This window comes from Carettochelys insculpta, chromosome 1 (genome assembly GCF_033958435.1).
Source record: "Carettochelys insculpta isolate YL-2023 chromosome 1, ASM3395843v1, whole genome shotgun sequence".
NCBI lineage: Eukaryota > Metazoa > Chordata > Testudines > Carettochelyidae > Carettochelys > Carettochelys insculpta.
The window spans coordinates 206726199-206748222 of NC_134137.1; the positions used below are offsets into that span (position 1 = coordinate 206726199).

Consider the following 22024-nt stretch of genomic DNA (forward strand, 5'->3'; position numbering starts at 1 on the left):
CCCCCAGCCAGGTCCCCAGAGCTAGAGCTGCAAGCAGGGATCCTAGCCCTGCAGATGCTGGTCTTACCTTGGTCCCAGCTGGGTCCTCAGGCCCACCAAGTATCCCATATTCCATGCAGAACACATCCCCCCTTAGTTCTCAAGGAGAATTCCCCTGTCATTTTTCTCTCATCAAGGGAAAGCAATGTGGTAAGTACTGAAATATTAACACTTGACTGTTGCTCACAGATTCAGTCTTGTTAGACTTTGTTAATTTAGGTTTCTTATAAAATATTGTGCTTCCATATACAACACAGTGCTTTTAATAAACTCCTAGTGAAGTAGCTTTTCCTAATATCCAACCTACTCCTCTCCTTCTGTAACTTCAGACCATTGCTCTTTGTTCTGCTGTCTGTCAGTTTCTCTCCATCCTCTTTAAAGCTCCCCTTCAGAGGTTGAAGGCTGCTATTAAATCACCACTCAGTCTTCTCCTCTGCAAACTAAATAAGCCCAAATTCCTCAGCTTCTCCTCATAGGTCATGTGCTGCAGCCCCTTAATCATTTTTGTTGCCCTCCACTGAAACTCCTCCACATCTACATCCTTTCTATATTCGGGGGCCCAAAACGGGACACAATATTCCAGATGTGGCCTCACCAGTGCAGAATGGAAGGGAAAATAAGTTACTCACCTTCGTACAGTAACAATGGTTCTTCGAGGTGTCAGGCTCGCCCTGGCACCACAGATCAGAGATCTTGATAGCTGTCTCTGCCGGACAGCACATGTGTGGCTCCTCTGCTCCTCCTCACGCTCTTTTCATCACATGCGCGGTCCGGTTTGATCCAGTTCCTCAAAACCACTCTGGATCTGAAACATAAAGCACAAAGAAGAATCCGAAGCAGGGAGGAAGGGTGGGCGGTGGAGCACCCACAGGGACACATCTCAGAGAATCATCGTTACTGCTTGAAGGTGAGTAACTTCTCTTTCTTCTTCAAGTGTCCCTGTGGGTGGTCCACCTTAGGTGACTGAGTAGCAGTGCCCCCCCCTCCAAGAAACTAAGAGGCAGGTACCAGATTCAGGTCTTGTCGAGGACAGACAGCACCACTGTGGACAAGGAGGTATCCTCAGTCATCTGTGGGTAGATGCTGAAGTACTTCACAAACACATTTTAAGACACCCAGGTCACCACCCTGCAGATATCGCAAATGGGGACTCCTCTGAAGAACACTGTCGATGCTGCCATCGCTCTCATTGAATGTGCCCTCAGTTGGCATGGCAAGGATATGCTCCTCAGTGAATAGCAGGTTGTGATGCAGGATGTGATAAGGTTAGAGAGTCTTTGTGAGGAAATCGCCTCGCCTTTAGTGCTACGGGCCATGGACACCATCAGCCTCAGAGTCTTCCGAAAGGGCTTGGTCCTGTTGATGTAGAAGGCCACGAGCACTAAACCTTGACTTTTTAGCTCTAGTAAGTAGTCAAGTATCGAGTGAATTTGTGTCTCATCCAGTACTAGTTGTCTCTTCGAGCACCATGTGATGAATCGTCACCATGTTGCACGATACATTTTTTGTGTGTTTTCTCGTCTACTCTGAATGAGGACAGATTTCACTTTGTCTGAACAACGGTTGAATCAGCGATCAACCAAGCCGTGAGGTGTAGGGTGTGTGGCTGTGGGTGTAGGATCATTCCCTTCTCCTCAGTCAGTAGATCTACAGGACAGGGTAGGAGACGAGGTTCTTGGAGCGACATTCTGCGTAGGATCGGGAACCGGTGCTGATGCACCCATGCCAGCACTACCATTCCCGTTGACCTTCTATAAGACTCTGGGGATCAACACCATCGGTGGGAGTGCGTAGAGCAGTGGACCCTCCAGCTGATCAGGAACACATTGCCTAGGGAGTGCAGTCCCAAGCCTGCTCTGGAACAGCATAGCTCACACTGGCGATTGTCGTGTGTTGCAAACAGGTCCACGGTTGGAAACCCCCACTGATGAAACACCGTAAGGAGGATGTCTCTGTGGATCTCCCACTCGTGATCTGGCACAAAGTGTCTGCTCAGTGCGTCCGCTTCTGTATTGTTGACCCCGGGTAGATGGCATGCAGTTAGCATTGTCCCATGGCAGATGCACCAGTTCCATAGACAGATAGCTTCCGCACAGAGGGACTGACAGCGGGCTCTCCCTTGGCGGTTGATGTAATACATTGTAATGACATTGTCCATGCGGACTTTGATGGGCACACCATGAATGCTCGGTAGAAAAAGCTTGCAGGCATTGCGTACCATCCTGAATTCTAGTAGGTTTATATGCAGGTTCAACTTTGCTGCAGACCATTGACCTTACGGACTGTCCATTGAAGTGCGCTCCCCAGCCCAACAAGGACGCGTCTGTCATCATGAGAGCCTTGGCCTGTGGGCATTGAAAGGGGAGTCCCACCAACAAATTGTTTGGTGCTGTTCACCATCGTAGAGAGTTGCACACATCGATTGGCACTGTTACCCATTTGAGTGGGTTTCGGTGTACTGGTCTGTAAACGGTTGCTATCCAGAGTTGGAAACATCGGAAACACAACTGTGAATTTTGCACCTTATATGTAGTGGCGGCCATGTGACCCATGAGGCATAAGCACGTTATGATCTGCACCTTTGGACCTGTCCACACCTTGTGAAGAAGGTCCTGGATGGCTCGAAAGTGGAGAGGTGGAAGATATGTGCGGGCAGTGGTAGAGTTCAACCTCACCCCGATAAATTCTATTTCCTGGGTTGGTTCCAGAGTCAAATTTTGCTCATTCATCAGTAGACCCAGAGCGAGAAACCTGGCCCTGGTGACCCGGACCATTGTACAGACCTCCTCCCGGGAGGGTCCTTTTATGAGGCAGTCATCCAGGTATGGAAAGATGACGACATCCAGGTGGCTCAGATGAGCTGCCACCACTGCAAGCATTTTTGAAAATACCCTGGGAGCTGTAGCTAGGCCGAAGGGTAGCACCCAGTACTGAAAATGGTCCTCCCTCACCATGAACCGAAGAAATCACCTGTGTGCGGGGTGGATGGTGATGTGAAAGTAAGCATCTTGTAGGTTGAGAACAGTGAACCAATATCCTTGTTCGAGCACACGAATTATGGAGGTCAACGTAACCATTTTGAACCATTGCTTTTGCACACGGGCTACGTCTACACGTGAAGCCTACATCGAAGTAGCCTATTTCGATGTGGCGAAATCGAAATAGGCTATTTCGATGAATAACGTCTACACGTCCTCCAGGGCTGGCAACGTCGATGTTCAACATCGACGTTGCGCAGCACCACATCGAAATAGGCGCAGCAAGGGAACGTCTACACGCCACAGTAGCACACATCGAAATAAGGGTGCCAGGCACAGCTGCAGACAGGGTCACAGGGCGGACTCAACAGCCAGCCGCTCCCTTAAAGGGCCCTTCCCAGACACACTTGCACTAAACAGCACAAGATACACAGAGCCGACAACGAGTTGCAGACCCTGTGCATGCAGCATGAATCCCCTGCTGCAGCAGCAGCAGCCAGAAGCCCTGAGCTAAGGGCTGCTGCACACGGTGACCATAGAGCCCCGCACGGGCTGGAGAGACAGTGTCTCTCAACCCCCCAGCTGATGGCTGCCATGGAGGACCCCACAATTTCGACGTTGTGGGACGCAGATCATCTACACGGTCCCTACTTCGACGTTGAACGTCGAAGTAGGGCGCTATTCCGATCCCCTCATGAGGTTAGCGACTTCGACGTCTCACTGCCTAACATCGAAGTTAACTTCGAAATAGCGCCCGACGCATGTAGCCGCGACGGGCGCTATTTCGAAGTTAGTGCCGCTACTTCGAAGTAGCGTGCACGTGTAGACACAGCTACGGTGATTTAGATTGTGGAGGTCCAGAATGAGTCTCCACCCTCCAGATTTCTTTTGCGTGGGGAAGTAACAGGCATATAAGCCTCCTCCTCTGAATTCCTCCAGCACCGGCTCTATCACCCCTATGGTGAGAAGGTGGTCTACCTCCTGCTGTAACATGACTTCGTGTGAGGGGTCCTTGAAGAGGGGTGTGCTCGTTAGAGTGGTGGGAGGGGTGCTGCAAAACAGAATCATGTAACCCACAGACACTATCTCTGGCACCCATCTGTCTGTCGTAATTTTGGATCATTGGTTGAAAAATGGTTGAAAGCGGTGGTGGAACAGTGCCCTAGAGGAGGATGAAGCTACTGGCTTGGGGGAGGTTCGGCTCTCGACAGTGACGCCGTCAAACTTGTTGCCTGGGCTGTTGTTGCTGTTGCTGTTGGCCACAAGGCTGTGTATGCCTGCACCTGGGTGGCCTCTGGGAGGACCTGGGATGTTCGTATTGTCTGGGCTGGTACTGCCTCTGGAAAGGTTGGGCATACCTTCTCTGGTAAGGCCCGTATCACCTACGTCTAAACAGCGGTGTGTATGTACCCAAAGTCTGGAGGGTAGTACACGAGTCCTTGCTTTAAGGGAACACCACATCTGTAGTTTCAGCAAAGAGCTTCTGTTTATCAAAGGGCAGATCCTCAACCTTAGATTGAAGCTCTTTGGGGACACCCGAAGACTGCAACCACGAAGCCCTTCTCATGACTATGTCTGTGGCTTTGGAGTGAGTCGCCATGTTGGCCACATTGAGGGCAATCTGAACACTAGCCCTGGAGGCCGCATAGCCTTCTTGTACTATGGCCTTCAGTAAGGGTTTATTAGAGTCAGGCAAGTACGATGTAAGCTTGGAGTAGTTGTCAAAGTTGTGATTGGACAGGTGAGCAGCATAGTTTGCTATGCGCAACAACACTGTGGAGGATGAATAGACTTTACACTTGAATAAGTCCAACCATTTTGAGTCTCTTTCCAGGGGTTTATATTGTGGGGCCTTTGCTCTTTGCAGTGAGGATTCCACCACCAAAGAGTTAGGCTGCGGAGAGGTAAATAAGTACTCCATGCCCACAGAAGGGATGAAATACTTCCTGTCCACTCTCTTGTTAGTGGCTGGCATAGATGCAAACGTTTGCCAGATATTGTCAGCTGCTTCTACAATAGCCTCAACCAGCAGGATGGCAATTTTGGTGGAGACAGTGGGCCTTAAGTTCTTCAGCAACCCGTATCTCTTAGGCAACTCTGCTAACTGAATCCCCTGAGATCTTGCCACCCTCCAAAACAAGTCCTGAAATTCACAGAGGTAATCAAGGGAGAGACATTGCCCGGAATGACTGCGTCATCTGGCAAAGATGAGGATGGATCGTGTGGTGAAGCAGGGCCCGGAGGGAAGTCAACCTCCAAAAACTGAGCTTCTTCCTCTCCAGACAGTGGAGACAATGGCTGGGTGGTCAGCGGAGGTGGAGGCACTGGAGATGGGCTAGGAGACCAGGACACCACCAAAAGCCTCTCTGCTGAGTATTCCATCAGCTCATGCACATGGCATTTGGAAGACCAATGCCACTCATAGTGCCAAAGCCTTGTGCAACATAGAGAATGGTAGTAATGACGAGCAGGGGAGTAGCGTTCGCAGTCACGTTGACATGATGAATGGCAATGAGAGCACCTGCTATGCTGATGCGGTGATCTGGATCTGTCACCACTCTGTCGCCCTCTGGTCCAGACTTTGCGCCAGTGTGGGGCTTGTGGACCCAGCACTGTGGATGGTGACCTCATAGCATGGTAAGGAGACCTAGAGTAGCATCCCGGAGAAATATGTGAGGTGACAGAAATAGGTGATACAGAACACTGACGTGGGGAATTCCTGCGATGGGTGTGGGAGGATGTACTCCTTGCCTTTCCATGCACTGTGCTTGCGTTGGCACTGATGAGCTCGGTGCCGAGCATGGAGGACACCGTTCTTTAGTGTGTGGCACTGAATGTGTTGGTGCTGGGAGCATCAGTGCCAGGATCATCGCTGCCATTGAGGAACGCCGCTGTGCCACGGCTGTCGGTGTTGGAGTTGTCGATGCCATGGCTGTCGGTGCCAAGGTCCAACGTCTTGGTGCCAGGATTGTCAGTGCCGGTGCTGTCAGTGCCGACAGTGCTCTAGACTTCATCAGTGCCGATGCTGTTGGTGCTGGCAGCATTATAGACTTTACCGGTGCTGTTGCCAGGACCGAAGCCTCCCGTGCTGCTTCAGGGTGGTCAGGGGTTTTGGTGGTGCTGGGGCTCGCTCTCCTGCATCAGGAAGGAAAACTTTCTCTTTGTCTTGGCCTTCTTATGAGCACCAGACACCTTAGTCTAGCCTGTTTCAGCTTTGCTTGTCGCATGCACAGACAGACTGGGTAGCGATCAAGTGAGGGAGACTCTTGGGTGCTTATGTGCTACCTCCTTGGTAGATGACGCTCTGCCCTTAGGGTGGTCCTCCTGAGAGGGCTCACCACACTCCAGTGGATCCAGTTGCAGCGCCTTCTCAAACAGGAGCATGTGAAGATGCATTTCCCTGTCTCTGCAAGCCCTCGCAGTTAACTTTGAACAATGGGAGCACTTTGCAGGTACCCACCCTTCAGCCAAGCACTGGATACAGTATGAGTGGTGGTCACAAGCAGGCACTGCCTCCTGGCAAGACTCACACTCCTTAAATGCCGGCATATTAACAATAGCTAAACAGATTAGCAAGTCAATAGATAAGGAGCCCTTGCTCTGATAACGGATTCAACCAACTAACAAGAACTAAGCATCAACCCAGCGATGGCTAAACACTAAACAGTCAATTAAACAATAAAAGTACTTGAACTAGATTAACTTTACGAATTGTTGCAGAAATAAAGGAGGAAAAATCAAAGAACTGAAGCCCAGGAGAAAGCAGTTGGAAGCTCCATCTGCAGCCATTGGTGGTTGACGAGAACTGGATCAAACCGGACTGCGCATGTGATGAAAAGAGCGCAAAGAGGAGCAGAGGAGCCATGCATGCGCGGTCTGACAGAGACAGCTGTCAAGATCTCTGATCTGTGGCGCCAGGGCAAGGTTGACACCTAAGGCAGAGCACCCACAGGGACACTCGAAGAAGAACAAGAACTTCTCTAGATCTACTCAAAACGTCTCTCTTAATTCACCCCAATATGCTGTTAGCCTTCTTGGCTACAAGGGCACACTGTTTACTCGTCTCCAGCCTTTCATCCACCATCATCCACTTACCCTCATCTTGAGTCAGATTTAAAGAGGAGAGACTGCCTGCTTGCCATACCAGTCACAGAAGTACAGAACACAACTCCTTTAAATCATTTCCCAGTCAGTTACATAATTTTATATGGAGTATCTTCACTGCATATATGTCACAAAGTTGTAAAAGCTACAGGTTGAACCTTTCTAGTTCAGCACTCTCTTGCCTGGCAACATTCATAATCTGGCATGATTTTAGTTAGCTGGACAATCACTTAACATGGGTGTGGCCAAATTCCCCAGGATCCCATAAAGTTTGTTTACAGGCACCAGTCCTGGCTCTCAGTGTGCTGCACTCTTATTTAGCTCTAATTTATCCCTAACTGTCTTCTAAGAGCCCAGAAAGCAGTGGCCGAGCCAGGTGGTGGACACACAGCATGAGGTAGCTAGGCTTGGGAGTATTACATTCCATGAACAATTCCTGGACAGTAGTCATGTCGAGACAGAAGAGGTTAAGATAGCTGTCCCACCACAAAAGAGTGCTGACATACCGTCAGTGGAGGTGGAGATGGCTCAGGGGTACACTGGCTGCTGGTCACTTCCAGCAGTGAGCAGTGTTCTAATCCTGCTCCTAATTCTCCCACTGTGGTACTGGAAAACTGTTATGCTGTTCTGGATATGGGAGATACAGGAGATAAGGAATCACCCCCTACAGGTGAATCAGAGAAGCCTTGTACCTCCTAAGGCTGGGAGGTCTGCTGACACCACTATGAGAAAGAAACGTATGCTAGTGGTGGCAGGAGACTTTCTTCTGAGGGGGAGAGAGGCACTCATCTGTCACCCTCACTTGTCATCCCATGAGGTACGCTGCCTGCCAGGAGCCCATATCTGAGATATTACGGAGGCATTGTCAAGAATTATCTGTCCTACTGACCATTACCCCATGCTACTCATCCATGTGGGCATGAATGATACTGCAAGGTGCAACCCTGGGCAGATCAAGAGTGACTACAGGGCTCTGGGAGTACAGGTGAAGGAGTTGGGAGCACAGGTGGTGTTGTCCTCAACCGTTCCTGTTCAGGGTAGGGATCCAGGCAGAGACAGGTGCATTCTGGAGGTGAATGCCTGGCTGTGAGGATGCTGTTGCCAGGAGAGGTTTGGCTTCCCACATCACAGGATGCTGTTTCATGAAGCACTGCTAAGCAGGGATGGAATTCACCTTTTGAGGAATAGTAGGCATCCTTCAGTCTGCATAGACTATGGATTGCGCCCTTTAAAGTTTCAATTGAGGACTTCATTTACACTGTCTATTGTGACTATGAAGACCCACACGAGAGTGACAGTCCTTACTGCATCTCTTGCAGATGTGGTGGGTGTCTGGCAAGTCCTTAGTGTGCTTTTTGTGCGCTCGCTTCTCCTCTGCTAGCTGTCTGATCTTCATCCTGCCCTTCTGAAGGCCTTTGTGTAACCCCTGCCTCCATCTGCTGCGGTCATCTGCTAGTTCTTCCCAGTTGTCCAGCTCGATGTCTACCTCTCTGAGGTCTCTCTTGCAGACATCTTTGTAGTCCAACTGGGGGCACCTGGGAGGTCTTTTGCCAGAGGCTAGCTCCCCATACAGGATGTCTTTTGGAATCCTTCCATCATTCATTCTGTGGATGTGGCCAAGCCAGCGGAGCCAACGCTGCCTGAGGACGGTGTGCATGGTTGGGATTCCAGCTTGCTCGAAGACGGCGGTGTTGGTCACTCTGTCCTTCCATGATATTCCAAGGATGCACCTGAGGCAGCGCAAGTGGAAGACGTTCAGCCTCTTTTCCTGGCGGGCATACAGGGTCCAAGTCTCGCAGCCATAAAGGAGGGTGCTGAGGATGCAGGCTCTGTAGACTTGCATTTTGGTGTGAGTGTACAGCTTGTTGTTATTCCACACTCTCTCGCAGAGTCTGGACAGAGTTGTGGCTGCTTTTCCAATCCTCCTATTTAGCTCAGTGTCCAACGACAGGGTGTCAGTGATGGTGGACCCGAGGTAAATGAACTCGTGGACGACCTCTAATGTACAGTTGTCAATGCTGATTGAGGGGGGTTCAGCAACATCCTGACCGAGTACATTTGTCTTCTTTAGGCTGATGGTAAGCCCAAAGTCCTTGCACGCTTTGGAGAACTGATCCAGCAGTTTTTGAAGCTGGTCTTCTGTGTGAGACACTACAGCAGAATCGTCTGTGAACAGCATGTGTCTGATGAGGACTTCTCGCACCTTAGACTTAGCTTTCAGCCTTGCAAGACTAAACAGTTTCCCATCAGATATTGTGTGCACAAAGATGCCCTCTGTTGAAGATCCAAAGGCATGCTTCAGGAGTGCGAAGAAGATCCCGAACAATGTCGGAGCAAGCACGCATCCTTGTTTGACGCCGCTCCTGATTCTGAAAGCATTCGATAATGCACCGTCATATTGAATGGTTCCTCTCATGTCTTTGTGGAACGACTGGATCATCTTGAGTAACCGTGGAGGACAGCCTATCTTGTGGAGCAGTCTGAACAGACCATCCCTGCTGACCAAGTCAAAGGCCTTGGTCAGGTCGATGAAGGCTATGTAGAGTGGCTTTCTCTGCTCCGTGCACTTCTCCTGCAGCTGCCTTAGAGAGAAGACCATGTCAACGGTAGACCTCTCTGCGCGGAATCCGCACTGCGATTCGGGGTACACCCTCTCAGCAATCTTCTGGAGTCTGCCAAGGATGACGTGAGTGAACAGTTTACGAGTGACGCTTAGGAGGGAGATTCCACGGTAGTATGTTGCAGTCGCTTCTGTCTCCTTTGTTCTTATACAACGTTACAATGTTAGCGTCGCGCATATCCTGTGGAACCTCACCCTCTTTCCAGCACAGGCACAGTAGCTCATGTAGGGGTTCCAAGAGTGTGTCTGCAGCACATTTGATTACCTCTGGTGGTATACCATCCTGACCAGGGGCCTTTCCTGCTGCAACGCTGTCGATGGCTCTCTTCAGTTCATCCACTGTCGGTTCTTGATCCAGTTCGTCCATTACTGGTAGGAGCTCGACAGCATCGAGGGCTGCGTCAACCACAATGTTCTCGCGTGAGTACAGCTCGGAGTAGTGCTCAACCCAGCGCTCCATCTGTGTGGCTTTGTCAGCGATGACTTCACCAGATTTGGATTTCAGAGGTGCCATCTTGTTCTGGGTGGGTCCTAATGCCTTCCTCATACCCTCGTACATTCCTCTGAGATTACCAAAGTCGGCACAGGTCTGGATGCTGCAGCATAACTGGAGCCAGTGGTTGTTGGCACAGTGCCTGGCTGTCTGCTGTGCTGTTCTTCTGGCCTCTCTAAGTGCTTCCTGGGTACTCTGGCTCGGTGAGCGTTTGTACTTCAGGAGTGCAGCGCGCTTCTTTTCAATGACTGGAATCATCTCATTGGAGTTAGCTTCGAACCAGTTGTTCGTGTTTCTACCTCTTCTTCCAAACACCCACAAGGCCATGTTGTAAACTGTATCCCTCAGATGTTGCCATTTGGATGTCGCATCGGCACCCCCAGGGCCACTGCGCAGATTTTCCTGGAGGGTCTCTCTGAACTTTTCAGCTTTCTCCGAGTTTGCCGTCTTTCTGGCGTCAATGTGGGGCCTTCCAGCAGGTTTAGAGTGGTACAGCTTCTTGGGTCTCAGCTTGAGTTTGGAGCAAACTAGCGAGTGATCTGTATCACAGTCAGCACTATGATAGCTGCGTGTCAGAAGGACATTTTTGAGGTTATTATGCCTAGTGATGACCACATCTAGTTGATGCCAGTGCTTCAAGCGTGGGTGTCTCCACGACACTCTGTGCTGTGGCTTCGTTTGGAAGAATGTGTTTGTGATGCACAGACTGTGGTATGTGCACAGTTGAAGGAGACGCTGTCCATTGTCATTCATTTTTCCCACACCAAAGTGTCCTAAGCAGGAAGGCCATGATGCCCAATCAGCTCCAACTCTTGCATTGAAGTCACCCAAGATGTACAGTTGTTCACGAGCAGGTATTTGCACTACAGCAGCACTAAGCACGTCATAGAACTTGTCTTTTACTTCTGGTGTGGCGTACAGGGTTGGAGCATAAGCGCTGATCAGGTGGACAGGACCGGCGCAAGTTTGAAGTGTGATCCGAAGAAGTCTTTCTGATCCTCCCATGACTAAATCAACCATTTGTAGAAGGGTGTTTCTGACAGCAAAGCCAACACCATGCTCTCTGGGTTCTTCTTGGGCTTTACCCTGCCAGAAAAAGGTGTAATCCTTTTACATTAGAAATCCCGAATCTGCGAGTCACGTCTCTTGCAGTGCAGCGATATCAAATCTGAGCCTCTTCAGTTCCTCGTTGATGACAGCGGTCTTTCGGGTGTCACTGATGGCCTGAAGATCTTCAGTCAAGCCGGTCAGCATGGTCCGCACATTCCAGCAAGCAAGCTTAAATTGTTGATGTTTCTCATTTCTTGTTGATTTTCTTATTGGTTTGCCTGGTGCCCAAATTTCAGTCACTTGTCAGGTTCAGGAACCTTAAGCCTCACGCACCCAGCGAGGCAGGTGAACTGTGGCGGGACAGTACCCTATTGGCTGAGGGCTGCCCAGCTTGAGGCGGGCGGTGACTGTGCAGTGAGATGCGAGGATCTCTCCCACCGTCGAAGGCAACCCCTGGCACTCGTTCTCTACGCCAATCGAGCAAGAGCTTATAACCGGTATCTGTTGCTTCCCACGTTGATGCAACGCTGTTCAGCGATGCCGGGGTACCTCTCCAGGAGCGAGCCTGGGCACTTATTATGGAGACTCTGGGCTGCCCAGACACCAGTGTCCCCCTCTCGGCTTTACTGATATAGTCCAAAGGAGAGGATAACCTCCACGTCTGGTACCAGCTCAGCTGCAGGAGTTGTTGGGACAGTGCCAGAAGTTGAGGAATGGGAAGGATGTATTTGGATCTAGACTGGCTCACCTAGTGAGGAGGGCTTTAAACTAGGTTTGATGGGAAGAGGTGACCAAAGCCCACAGGTAAGTGAAAAACCTGGAGACCTGGGAGTTGTGTTGGAAATGGGAAGGATCATGGGATATAATAGCAGCGATTTAGATATTTGCAAAGAGAGTATGCTTATTAAGTTTGCAGACGATACCAAACTGGGAGGGGTTGCAACTGCTTTGAAGGATAGGCTCATAATTCAGAATGATCTGGACAAACTAAAGAAATGGTCTGAGGTAAAAAGAATGAAATTTAATAAGAACAAATGCAAAGTACTCCACTTAGGAAGAAACAATCAGCTTCATACATACAGAATCAGACGTGACTGTCTAGGAATGAGTACTGTGGAAAGGGACTTGGGGGTCATAGTGGACAACAAGCTAAATATGAGTCAACAGTGTGAAGCTGTTGACAAAAAAGCAAACATGATTCTGGGATATATTGATAGCAGACACAAGAAGTCATTAGGCCTCAGTTGGAGTATTGTGTCCAGTTCTGAGCACCACATTTCAAGAAAGATGCGGAGAAACTGGAAAAGGTCCAGAGAAGAGCAACAAGAATGATTAAATGTCTAGAGAACATGAGCTATGATGGAAGACTGAAAGAACTGGGCTCGTTTAGTTTAGAAAAGAGAAGATTTAGAGGGGACATGTTAGCAGTTTTCAAGTACCTCAAAGAGGGTTACAAGGAGGAGGGAGAAAATTTGTTCTCTTTGGTCTCTGAGGATAGTGCCAGGAGCAATGGGCTTACACTGAAGGAAGGGAGGTTTAGATTAGACATTAGGAAAAAACTTCCTAACTGTCAGGGTGGTCAAACACTAGAATAAGTTACTTAGGGAGGTTGTGGAATCACCGTTGCTGGAGATATTGAAGAGCAGGTTAGACAGACACCTATTGGGTACGATCTAGATGGTGTTTGGTCCTGGCAAGAGGGCAGAGAACTGGACTCGATGACTTCTTGAGGTCCCCTCCAGTTCTAGTATTCTACGATTCCATGTAATGCTGCTAGTCAATATTGACCACCTATGGTTCAGCAAATTCTCTGATTTGAGACCAGTGAGGTCTTGAGGGTGCTGGATTAGAGAGGTTCAACCTATATTAATTTATCTGCCTCCCCACTGCCACCAAATACCTGGATAGATTCCTAGATTGCTACCACTGCCTTCTTTTGTACCGGCCAAAACATATCCTCTCCCTAGTCTGACAGATGTACTTCATCCTCCAAATGGATTCATTGTGCTATTCCTGTATAAGAAAATGGCTGTGGGACAGAAGGGGAGCCCAAAATCCCTCATCCGAGACTGTGCAAGTCCCAAAGGTAGCAGACGAGAGAAATGCAACCTATAGTTTTTACTTGTGATTTTTAAGACTATTTTAACAAAAAAAAATCCGCATATTTTGACTAGTAGCAATTTTGTATCTTCTTTAAGCTTGAAGAGTTTGGATATATGTATTTACTCTCAACTCAAACAATATTTTTAGTGCTGAGCTTTCAATGGTCTTGAAAGCATCTATAAAGGTAAGGAAGCAAAGACAATTCACTCATAGAAAATGAATATTTTTAGAGTAACAGCCTCATTAAAAGCCATATTAGATTGATAAAGTTGAATCATCCATGTTGATACAATTTGCATTTTACCTCCCTTGGACTAGTTTATGTTAATCATTTGAACAGCCATGGAGGATGAAATGGAGATGACAGCATCCCAGCTTGATGTCCCAGTCAGAGGTCATCTTGCTGGAAAAATGAGCAAGAAAAATTGTTCTCCTTAGCAGATGTGCTATAGCTTCAACAGGTACAGTTGTGCCTGTGAATCTCTGATCTTTATCAGATAGATATTTGTATGCACTATTACCCAAATGCAGTAGGGATGCTATAAAAAGGGTATGCCATATGTTTATATGAGAATATTTTGCCACACTGCCTAGCAGCTTTATAAACAATGTCAATAAATCGCTTTAATGCATTATCTCTAAATCACATTGCTACTACTGCTGATCATTGCTTCTAATTGTGCATATTGTTCGTATATGCTGAAGTATTCTATTAAATTTGTCATTTTATACTTCTTCCTTCCTACACATCTCCTTACAAGCTGCTTATTGATTTCCAACTTATGTCTTATCTTTCAGACTGAATCCTCTCAGGGGTAAAAACAGCTGTAGTTTGTATAGTACAGAGCACATCTGGACCTCAGTCTGTCCCAGGTTTCTAGGGTGCTAATATAAATGTATCCATTATGGCTACATCTACACTAGTATTCCTCTTTTAAAAGAGGCATGCAAATAAAGAAAATTCAAAATGCAAATGAGGCTCAGATTTACATATCTGGCACTTCATTTGTGTATTCTCACTTCGAAAGAGCTTCTTTTGAAAGAAGAAAGGCAGTTTTTCAGAAAGAAGGGTTCTTTCAAAGATGGGGATTACTTTCGAAAGAGACGTGTCTACACTGTTTTTCTTCTTTCAAAAGAAACTCTTGCATATAATTTGAACAGACATGGAGGTTTACAGATATGTAAACCTGTGCCTCGTTTGCATATTCAGTTTTCTTCATTTGCATGCCTCTTTCAAAAGAGGAATGCTAGTGTAGATGTAGCCATATGTGATTAATTATTATTCATTACTAAAGAGTCTCTTCAATGTGATATGCAGCTGTTATTTATGTAAAAGGTTAATGTACAAAAGATGCCCCTGATTGAAACAGCTCTGAAAGGTCAAGATTAAAGAAGTGCTTAATTACCATACCCCACAATCACCTTAGAATAGCAGACAGTTTTTCCAAGGAAGTTAATGGCTTTTGGCTATGCCTCATTGTCAAATCTCAGCAGTATATCATTCATTTTCAAAAAATGCCCTACAACTCACTTTTTTGAGGGAGTGGGGTGCTGGTGGTGCTCTGTCTTCAAATGTGAGTCTGAAAATTAGTGTATGAGGAAGCTCCATGCTTATATGTCTGATTCCCAGATCATGCTTGTTATCTTTAATAGCAATTTTTTTATTCTTTTTTTTTAATCCACATATGGTTGGAGAATGATAAGGTCCCAGAAATAGTTAATGTCCTGGGTGGTTGACAACTGTCATTCACAAGCTGGAACAAAAATTATGAAGGATGGATTTCTTGCACTGGACAGGTTACTAGTGTGTGGTTCCAAGATGAGTTACTTAATAAAGAAGCAGCCAAATTTCTGGGTTGAAGATGTGGTATAATGTAATTATATACTTTTGGACACAGGTGTCAGATAAGAAAGTAAGCACACATCATCTAGTAAGCTGAAATGGCATGTGCAAATTCTTATCCAAGGAACCTTTCTGCTCAAAAGGAACCTCTGCATTCATTACAAATAACATCTTGATTCTCTTTCCTTCAGAGGATTCTCGTGAAGAATGTAAGCCGATATAAGCTGATTCTAACAGAACCGTGTTGCTGAAAGCAGCAAGCAACTGGACTTCACTGACTAAGCAGGAATAAGTGGGGGTCTGTGATGGCCATCAATCTATTCTCAATTTACACGTTTTAATGTTTAAAAAATGCCATTGTTTTATATATAAACACACACAAAGTAACTAAAACATAATTGTCATTATTTGCAATACAAAAGGCACACAGAAACCCACCCACAAGCTGGCTAAGGTCATGCAAATGATTCAAGTGTCTAAATCCACTTTATATTTGACAGAGTTTGTCTGTGAGTCTTCTGTCTGTTCATCTGTCTGTTCTAGAACTTTGCCTAAGTAGTAAAAGGTAGCACCTCCAAATTTGGTATACAACTTCCTCTCATCATAACTTAAAAAAAGGTAAAAGTTTGGCTGTGCTGGGGATGGAGTAAATCTGAAAGTACCCCACCCCCAGATTTGTTGCTTGCTGTTCCCTTTCTTGTCCTTGAGCAAGGGAAAAGTGAACAGTTTACTGCATTCCTCATTCTGGCAGGAGAGGGTAGGGACAGGCAAGGTGTGCATTTTGCTCTTGTTCCCTCACAGGGACAGGAAGGGCCACAGAAAGTGATTGTGAGTGTGGGGGGCTCAGAGCAGGGGCTAGGATGAGTGTGGAAGGGACCAGGAACCAAGGCAGGGGGCTGGGGAGCTCAGGATAAATTGGGAGTCAGGGTTGAGGGTGAGGAGGACCTCAGAGCATGGAGTTAGGGTTTGTGGGGGGTGCACAAGTCAGGGCTGAGGAATGAGGAAGGACTTGCAGAAGGGGGCAGATGTGTTGGGAGGTACAGGAAGCAGGGTTAGGAGGTGAGGAGGGGCTCATAGCTGGGCATGTAAACAGTCATTTAAATTAAGTGTGTACATTCTCCTTTTATTTTCCAAGCCCGACCATTACAGACTTAAGGAACCAAGCAACACTGGGTACATTCGCTAGTGGATAAATAAGTAACCTATAATATCAGAGACTAATATATACACTAAACTGCAAAGTGTACGGTAATTCCATGTGTGATCATACATCCTCATTTTTTTCCAAATGTTTCTATTGACAGGGTCATTTTTTCCATTAATGCAGCATTAGAGTGCTCACTAAGCCAGTCTATGTACAAGGGAGGAACTGCAGATTTCCATTTTTTTTCCAAAATAAACTTTCAGCCACTAAAAATAGTTACTGCATTCCAAAAGAAAGATAAGCAGTCCTATGGTACCTTAATGACTAACAAGGAAAGATAGTCTGCACCTAGCTTAAAAGAGCTGTAAACATGGCATTCCACAACACATGCATTTTTGACAGGTGCAGATGAAGGGTGACTCTCTGGTAACATACCATGTGTGTTGGAGCTGTAATCTACACTTAAATGTTCTGGATTCCAGTAGTCCCTGTTTAATATCTTGTTTGGGAAGAATCACAAGGATAAATAACTTGAAGTATATTTCATATTAAGCCAGATATCCTTCCAGATTTCTACTGACATATCAAAAGCTAAATTCTTTCTCCTTTAGACCCCGACTACTTTCGAAAAGGAGCCCCGTGGGGACGAGAAGCGCGGCGGCAAGGCGCATCAATTTCAAAGTACCACGGCCGCCCGCATGCTAATGAAGCGCTGAATATGCATTTCAACGCTTCATTAGTAAACTTCGAAATGGCCATTTGCGTGGCCATTTCGAAGTTTGGGGCTCGTGTAGACACGGCCTATGAGATAGAGATTGAAACAGTATTAGAAACTATTAAACCACTTACAATTCCTACAGTGATTTATTTAATATTGTTTAAAACATTCTTTTATCAGTGAGAGAGAGCTGAGAGAGCCCAGTTGTCCCCTATCTTTGCACAAATACTTTAACATTGGTACCTGGGGAGGGGAACCACTTTACAAAAGGCCACATTTGAAACAGTATAAATGTTGAAGTGTTACAAATCTAGCAACCCCTTATCTCCAGGTGCTTAGGATATTTTAAGGAACTTGTGTAACAAGCAAGACTTTTTATGCAGTATAAACTGCACAGTATGCCCATTGATAAAACAAAGAGTGGAGAAGGTTAAGGACAAAAGTAATTCATGGGCAGGTACTCCTTTTGGCTATGTCTACTCATTAGAGAAAGAAAGAGGGAGAAGATGGTATCTCTTTATATCCTCTTCCTATGTAGTCTGTATTTACAGAAACAATATTTGTCCTAATTTTCCAAAAATTAGTGCTTAAATTAGTTCCTTACATATTGGAAACGGAAAATGCTGAAAAAGAAAGGAATTTTTTTGGACTATATTCACTGCTTGCAGATTTATTCCAGTTAATACAAAAAGCAGAGAACTCTCAAAAATCCCAACTACATTCAATAATGATGGTATTAATGAACCTAAGACTTTGCTGGACAGAGTGATTTTTCTTGTATCATCAGCATCTAATGTAATCTGTGTATAACTGAAATCAATTTTAAAGTGTATCCCAAGGAACCATTCTACTAACCCTCCTCATAATCTTGACTGTGCCCCCAGGTACAACAATATGATATGCATGGATAAGGTGAGGCAAGAAGTGATTTCTCATAAACTCAGTCTGAAATTCTAAATCTGGCTCTGTTCATTGATGATTTTTAGGCTTTCTGAATCGGACATTGAACTAATTGCTGCTCATTTCAGCAACTATCTGGAGCATTAGGAACAGCTGTGACAAGAGAAGCTTCTCTCCCCTGATGCTTCCCCACCAGTATGGCTAAAAGTGTACAGGTGAGGAATTCCCGATTGCTTCTCCATATGCATCTATGTCTTTCAGTTGTACACAGGATAGATAACCTAGGGTAATCTAGAAAGTGAGAATACTCTTGGATGAGATACACTGGATTGTGACATAGAGCTGGAGACGCACACTGATCTCCCAAGAGATTTTCTCCATAACCTTGTACACATCCCTTAACATCTTGTACCTGAGTTTTCCTGGGTTCTGAAGTAAGAAGGTGCTTGGTCTCTCCTGTCCTCTCTCGTCTTTTAAAGTAAGTTCTTTAAAGCAGTGACTGCTTCTTACATTGCTTACGTACAGCTCTAAGGTCTTTATTTTGGGCAGAGGGTAGGTGGCACTTTGGCACTAAATTTAACATAATTCACAACAAAGCATATGCTGCAAATTACAAGCCTGGCAATACATCCCCTCTCCCCAGCAGAGACCACATACCCGGTGGAGATAAAAGCCTTGGTGCTCTGAGGGAGCCTGGAGTACTACATGACTGCTGGTTTGTTTTGTTAGAATACAGACTAACATGACTACCTCTCTGTTACAGTTCTTAACAATAAAACTATCTAAGCGCCACCAGAAAGATCTGTTCTTGCTACTGCAAAAACAGCCCCCAGGGAGTAGTGACAGATAAAATAACCTGCCCATGACGCTGGGGAGTTGGAAGAACAATCAGTCGCAAGAGGTTGGCATAAAGATGAGAGGTTTTTTGTTTTGTTTTGTTTTGTTTTGTTTTGTTTTGTAAGGGGAAATATTGCAGTGAGATATCTGCTTACAGGAAAGAGGGGGAAGCATGTTGGAATGCCTGATTTATTTTGAAATGAAGAGTACTTTATGCTGCAAGTGTCAAATGTATCCATGACTTAGGTAGAAAACTTATGTAACTTGTCTCAGATACCACTCTCTAATTGAATGGAAGCATCTGGAAAGGCCTCATTTATATTCATTTTGTAAAGGATTTAGGAGAACAGCTTTTTGTTGAACTTAAATTTTAAAATCAATAAATATAAACGAGTAATTTCTATCTTAACACAATGGGAACCCCGCAAGTTATTCTGAAGGTAGAATTTGGCCTTCAGTTTAAAACATGTAGATATAAACCAACCTATACATTGTTGGAAAGTCAGAATTCCATATAAATACAAGTTATACATTACATGATGACTTAAGGGACAGTGTATAAGGAATGTTCTGCAAATTTTCTGAGTGTGTGTAAATGATAATGGGCTGGGAGTGAGGGAAATTGAAATCCTTTTACTTATAAATAGTGATGCAGGAATAAAAAGTTACGTAAAACACAAGGGCCGTGTCTACACTAGCCCCAGACTTCGAAATGGCCACTCAAATGGCCATTTCGAAGTTTACTAATGAAGCGCTGAAATGCATATTCAGCGCTTCATTAGCATGCGGGCGGACGCAGTGCTTCGAAATTGATGCGCCTCGCCGCCGCGCAGCTCGTCCCAACGGGGCTCCTTTTCGAAAGGACCCCGCCTACTTCGAAGTCCCCTCATTCCCATCAGCTCATGGGAATAAGGGGACTTCGAAGTAGGCGGGGTCCTTTCGAAAAGGAGCCCTGTCGGGACGAGCCGCACAGCAGCGAGCCGCATCAATTTCGAAGCGCCGCGGCCGCCTGCATGCTAATGAAGCGCTGAATATGCATTGCAGCGCTTCATTAGTAAACTTCGAAATGGCCATTTGCGTGGCCATTTCGAAGTTTGGGGCTAGTGTAGATGTAGCCAAGGAGTGAAACACACTTTAATATTTAGATTTAAAGATTAATTTCACAGTTGCCACTCAGTACATCTGTATACAGTTTTTTCCCTGTATTATCTTCTGAACTTACTTAAAATCATATATACTTTAATGGAGTTTTTCAAGCATGGTAGCAGCCATTAGCAACAATCCATTTTAGGCAGCAATTTTGCATATGTTTAAATTAGTCTGCTATGAATATTACAAATCCTAAAACACATCCATTATTACAAAAAGGACATAGGATATTATATTTCCTTCTCGATTATTTGTGAAAGAGATTTTCTATAGGCTCAGTTACGGTGTTTACTTAGTGTCAGTGAACATCTAACACCAATGTTAGCAGAGGAACTTTATAACTGCTCAAACTAATACAGGTTGAATCTCTTTATTTCAGCACCCTTGGGACCTGACAAGTGCCAGATGAGAGAATTTATCTGACCATGCAAGGTCAGTGTTGTCTAGCACATTACTAACACTCTATTGCTTACTGGACTCTGAGAAGACATTTATGGGTAAGTTAGAGATTAACAACGGCACAGAACACTGAGAGCCAGGACTGGTGGCTGTAAACAAACTTTATGGGACCATGGGAAACTTGGTCACACTCATAAGTGGCCATCAGGTTAATTGAAATCATGCCAGATTAGAAAGGTTCAACCTGTACTTGCAGCAATTCTGGTTTTTACCTAACCAATGTTTTCCATGTATTTAAGCTACAATTACATAGTTTCCCTTTCCCCAAAGTATTTATCACAGTGTTCTTGGCTCTCTTGTCAGACTCCCAAAACTGAATCCCAAATATTTACAATTAATTCATGGGTAAGCTCTTTGTATCAGAGAAATGCTGCCAATTCCAAAACTGACAAAATAGAAACAATTCCTTGGGAAAACTTCCAACCTATCCGATTTTAAAATGAGCTACAAAATTGAGTGTGGGTGGGACTTACATGAACAGCCACAACATATTCTGATGATTGTTGAGTAAGTTATCTTGTTTTTTTCTTTCTGCATTCAGTTTAGATTTATTGATGGTGGAACAACTGACACTTTTAAGATTGCATATGAAAAACCAATTGCTATTTAAAGGAAATGGTGTCATCTTGTTTGTTTTATGCAAACAAGTAGTCCTGCTGATTTTAATTGACACCATCATTTGACTAAGTTAAAAGGTATTGGTCTTATATTGCAGCTTTCTTATCCGGATCTGATCCTGCTTATTTTGTACATAATTTCAAAAGAACCCCTTCAGAATTTAGAACTAAGGCTGTACAAGGCTAAGGCTATATTTTCTACAACGTAATTTAAATGTGTATTATACTGTTTTGTTGTCTTGTGATTTTTATTAGATACACCTGAATGAGAAGACCCAGTTCCAGACATCACCTCCATCTGGAAGTTGGATAAGATTTCATTCAGATTCGAGTTTGTGAACTTTAAAAATGAAGAAAACCAAGTGTAAAACAACAAATGATGTATTAACAGACACAAAAATCTTCTCTGAGCATACAAAGAACTGGAAAAACCTGAAAAATGTAATCCATAAATTTGAAAACAAGAAACATCACATTGTTTGGTTTCCCTGAGGGCATAGACACCGGCAGCATTTTTAAAGAACAGGTTATTAAAGTACTGAGGACAGACAAATGTATTTTCTGCCAGAATGTGTGGCAAGAAAGAAAATCCCACAGAAAATGAAACAAATCATTTGCCCTTGCATACAAAATATATCTATATCGCAGTTTCAGAAGTCAACACAATACATGCATCATATCCAGCAATTAAAAGATAATACCACCAAATATGAAAATAAATAACACAGAAGGCAAAAGGTAAATTTATGGTTTCCTTAGGATCAGGACCCAGCATATTAAAAGGACTTAATTGCTTCCACATACTGTATCTTAATTAAAAAGTGAAACTAAAAATGACATACAGTTAAGAGCATTGGGCAAGTGGAAAGAGCAATAGACCATTCAAAGTTCAACCACCAATATTTCCCAAGTGATTCCAATTCAAAAAAATGAAAGAACTTCCTCCCTCTTCCAGTCTGGCCACAACATC

The 22024-nt window shown here is 45.2% G+C and overlaps 1 protein-coding gene across 8 annotated transcripts in view; it reads right to left on the reverse strand.

Annotated features, from left to right (window-relative positions):
* Positions 1–22024, reverse strand: part of EPHA6 (EPH receptor A6) — a 1072121-nt gene that overhangs the window by 966035 nt on the left and 84062 nt on the right. The gene's annotated exons all lie outside the window — the stretch shown is intronic.